Source organism: Rhagoletis pomonella, unplaced genomic scaffold (genome assembly GCF_013731165.1).
Source record: "Rhagoletis pomonella isolate Grant_MI unplaced genomic scaffold, Rhpom_1.0 Rhpom_scaffold_00007, whole genome shotgun sequence".
Classification (NCBI taxonomy): Eukaryota; Metazoa; Arthropoda; class Insecta; order Diptera; family Tephritidae; genus Rhagoletis; species Rhagoletis pomonella.
In genome coordinates, this window is record NW_023458561.1 from 67372173 (window position 1) to 67377440 (window position 5268).

Below are 5268 nucleotides of genomic sequence, written 5' to 3' on the forward strand. Positions count from 1 at the left end.
AAGCCTGTAATTATACATTTTTCTACATTTAATTTGAAATAGTATGCACCAACGGATTAAAGGTAGTAAATAATTAGTACCTTTTCTAGTACTTTAAAATGCGTGACCGGAATAGACCTGCCGAAAAAGTGAAGTTAAGTTACTGACAACACCTTGTTATTATTACACCATGGGTCGCGCCATTCGCGGACCGCTAAACCTCTCTTCGTCGATTTGGCAGCATCCACCCAATCGCTGACGTCATAATATACTTTTGTTTACATTCACTGTTGCCAACTTAAAGCTTATCGCACAAATTTAGTGGGTATTCAAAACGCGAAAATTTTTGAGTTTTGTGCTTGGTGCTTTTGTTTTTAATTTGAAGACTTCAAATTAGAAAATCTTAAAAAAATGGAAGCAGAATTTATAGCAATCGTAAGTGTGCTAAGCAATTTTACAAAAATTTAAATAAAATCATGGCACAGTGACAATCATAAGCGACAACGAAACATGTGCAGCACCTTCAATCATGCCAGAAGAAATCGACCGTTGTGCAAGAAACATTGATATTTATTAATTTGAATCGGCATCCTTATAATAAAATTATGTATTCATATAAAGACCATAAAATACACCAATAAAAATTTGGTGCTTTATCAAATTCAAAACTTGGTAATACTGCCTTTTGTTCGATGCTTCTTCTTTTTCTTGTCGTGTTCGTCTTGCTCTCTCATTCTGGTATATTTTGACGTCACGGCCAGTTGCTCTCAGCTCAATTGGCGCAATCTTGTATTCTATCATTCTTGACACGCTACTACAGATGGGCACGGGAATAAATATTCAATCCGGATCCCGCCCATCCCGAAATTTAATTTTTAAGTCCCAAACCGGTCCATGCCGATGTTTTCCAGAATTTTACCGCTGGTCCCGTAGGTCCCGAAATCTATAACCAAGATTAATTCATTGGCCTTTGAAATTAATTTTAAATAATAAAAAACTTCTGGCATCCTCCGATTGTTATTTTTTTGCTTTTCTGTTCGTTTAAGTCTCAAGAAAACATAAATCGTTTTTAAGGAAAATTGCCTGTCTTTGTGGATGTTTCGGGTTACACCGGGAGTGTCGGGAAAGGATTTTGGTCCCGTCCCACCCGGATAATTTTTAGAGACCTTACCGATACCCGCCATCCCGGCCATTTTGAAATAAGTACCGTGGGTCCCGCGGGTCCCGATATCCCGCGCTCATCTGTGCCTGCTGCTCTTCTATTGCGTTTATGCGTACGGTGACCATCCGTAATTTATTTCAAAGGGCAGTACTTTTTTTTAGGGTTTAAGGCTTGTCATCTAAAAGTCCTATTTTTTATATATAAAAATCGTAAGTACATCGTACGAAATATGTTATTTTTTTAACTATGTCCTATTTTTTAATCTTTTTATCACCGAAAAGGTCTTGTTAAGGACTATAATTGGCCCTCAAAAGGTTTTGGTCTTAAGACCGATTTTGATTTATACTCTAACTGATTTTGTAAACACTATCCCTAGTTTATTTTTATTTTTATACTATAAATCTAAGGGCCAAATTCACAGTGCGTAGTTAACAAGAGCTTTAACTATCGGTTTTGATAGTCACAACGCTCAGTTGACAAAAGTTTAACTCAGCATGCCCCCATAGTTTAACCAGATAACGTAACTGGTGGAATTTTTGGTGTGGTGGCAGCCGGCATTCCGTCGACGAGTGGTATATTTGCTCGACCACAACTCGAAATTTCACTAAAAATGCGCCTTCTCATTCATATACGTTCTCTGGTTAAACTCTTGTGAAATTCAATTTTTCTTTTGTGGAACGAATTTCAAATTTGTATAGAAAAATATTTGGGTTGTTCACGCTTGCCTAGTTATCAGATTATCTGGTTAAGTGGTTATTTTTTTATTCATTCATTTCATTTAAAATAATTACAAACATTACAGAATAATAATTTTTAACCAGATAACCTGATAAATAGGCAAGTGTGAGCAACCCAATTGATTTTCCATATCAATTTCCATAGTTCACTATTTGACTCTGAATATATGTATACTTAAACTTTTATAGTTAAACTCTTGTTGGTGATTAAGTTAACAATTGTGAATTCTCCCAAAATGTCTCAAAAATTTATGAGAACTTTGCTAAAACAAAAAAGTTAAAATGTTTTTAATACTTATGTGGAGGCTTAGATTTGTAAGTTTTTTATTTAACTTTTCATGATCTAAATTAAGGCATTTTGTATGGAAATAGCTCAACCAGCGAAAAATGTTTGTTCGGTCAAACAAACTGTTCGGCCAAATACAACTAAGTTGGTAAAAAATTTCAAATAGTTGAGCGAGTTTCTATCTTGCTTAGCTTGAAACAAATATTTAAAGCCAAATATCCATTTTCTTGGCAGTCTGAAATTTTCGTAAACCAATCGCAGCAGTAAAAAATGATCTTTGAGCTGAAAATTCTATTCAGAAGTGCGCGCTACTATTCCACAGAGTCTTAGATCGAGCTCAGTTTCCGACAAACATCAAAAACAAAAGAAAATAAATCGTTTTGATTAATGCCAAAATTTTTACTGAATAAGCTTCAGTAGCTACTGATTTATCGCAGTTTATGTATTATTGTATTATGAAGGGCAACCCACATACCAAGTTCCGTTGAGATATCCAAACGCTTACTCCATTTGTTATGTGCACAGACAGGCGGACATACGATCAGCCTTAGTCGATTTCTCTTTTCATTCTGAGCATTTTGTTATAAATATATATGTATGTCTAAATCTATCTCGATTTCTTTATGCTGTTACAAACAACCATTATGTGAACGAAGCTATAATACCTTTGTGCACAATTGCGGTCGGGTATAAAAAAAAGTAAACTGAAGATGATACTGAACGCTGAAACCGGTTTGCCTCCAAACCAAATCTGACAGGGGATGGCCGAAATTCATTCCAAAATACATCAACCCAAAAAACTATATATGGATGTACATATGTGAGCCTCCACATAAGTATTTAAAACATTATAGCCTGCTGGGTTATGAATAAAGTTCAACACTTTTTTAGCAAAGTTCCGACAATTTTTTGAAAGAGAGTATAAAAATAAAAACAAAAGGGATAGTATTTCCAAAATAAGTGAAGATAAATCAAAACGGGTTTTAAGACCAAAACCTTTAAAGGACCAGTTATAGTCCTGAGCGAGAACTTTTCGGCGACATAAAGATTTAAAAAATTGGGCATCAAATAAGAAAGTTACAGGAAAAAATGAGATTTAACTGTTTTTAGCGGGTGTCTAAAAAAAATTATACACCCAAAATTTTTTCCCGACATATATAGTGATACGACTTAATATGTGTATCTTTATTGAATTTAATAAAACAACAAAAAATTCATATGAAAGTTTGTCCTTTATTTTCACTTAGAAAATATGGTCACCGTATTTATGCGTTATGAACGGTTGATATTTGAAACTATCGTTAAGCGATAAACAAATGTCAGAATTAGCATCATATATGAACGTTAAGTCTTATGTGGATTTTTATATCAGAATCTCATGTTTGTGGCCGCTGTGGCATAGTGGCTAGCAGTGCGCACTTCCATTCCGCAGGGCCTGGCAAACCTCCGAGTGTATTTCTGCCAAGAATTCACAATCACGAAAAGCATAATTTCAATAAAAAAAAAATTCTTTGAATTTAAAAATTTATAAACTTGTGCGATAATTTTAAAACTTTTATTAAAATTAGTGATGTTTGAAATTCAACCGTGGGCACAAGCTGGCAGTGAAACTTGCAAATTCCTATAAATTAGCGTTCGTGTATAAATTTGCAAGTTTATCTACTCGAGAGAGAATTTTTCTCACACCTATTACTGATCGTTCCCAATTAGGCGGGTCTACGTAATCGGAACGACCCAGATCTACATCTTGTCTATGACTGTTCCCTCAGAAGATGTCTTTGAAACCCTTTGGGAAACGTTTATCCTTTCGTAGTCGCTAATTTGTTTCGCCTTATATACAGTTATATTGAAGTGAGGAAATCTTCCGTGAAGGTATATCCATCAGAAGGACACCCTCGATCGAAAAAATTAAATATTTGATAATATCTTAAAAAAAAGTAATATTTTTATTGGAACTCAGTTTTTATGAAGACAAAAGCAAATCTAGTTAAAATAGGAAACACCCGGTAAATAAATGCGGACTCATTTTAGGGTAGGAAAAGTCTCAGAAAGAAAAGTTAGAAAAGGGTATATCGTTCCCTAAACGTGAAAAGGTGTCCAGTCCTTTTTTTTTAATTGTTCAGGAGAGCCGAAATGTCGATGTAGTTTTGCATTATCTCTCACTCTGCATCAAAAACTAAATTTTCCGTCAAGTCCACGCGCCTTTAGGTTGTTGATGTTGTTACCAACAGGTTGGGTGTATGATCTATTTTGGAACAAATGTCAAGGAATGACAGAAATTCGTTCCAAAATACATCATATTCCCCTTCTTAGAACGACACGCCAGTACGAGTCCAAGTGAGGAGTCGAATTAGAGCCTGAAATATTACGCTTTTCTGAGTCTTCAAGCAATTCTTTATAATTCTGTTTGTTAATAAACTTTTACTTCTACTTGTACCTTGTTACTTTTGTTCAACTCAGAATTTATGAGACCAAAAGGGTCCGAAATAAGAGAGTCTAGTTGACTGGTCTTAGAATCATATTTTAAACGGAAGAAAGGCTCAGTTTAGACTAATAAATTCTGAACATTGAGAAAATTGTTTAAAAGGTAAGCATATTTTCATCGTTTACTGGTTTTAATGGTATTGTGTAATTAACCTAACCTAACCTAACTGATGTTAACTAAATGCATAAATGCATAGTTCCACTAATCCCAGTAGGAAAATGGAATGTTTGGTAAATTTGTAGAAAGTAATACATTACAAGATGCATCATTTTTTGTACAGGCATGTCCTAGGAGAGTTATGTGTTGCGTGTCGCTTTATAAAACTATAAATAGAAAAAAAACGATAGAAGAAAAGCGTCCGTGCACCGGGATTTGAACTCGCGACCAACAAGTTGGTAGTCGAACACGCTATCATTCGGCTACGGCAGGCGTTGAGATAACGTGGAAAAAGACTTAAAGTACTTAAATTTGTTCTCAACCTATTTTTGTTTGTGGCTACAGATCTGCCAATATCCCTTCTATTGCCTCCGATTAGGGAAATGGAACTTTTGGTAATGTATCGCCGTACACATCAATAGAGGTGGGTAACTCAGCACTGTGCTGAGTTACTGTGCTGACT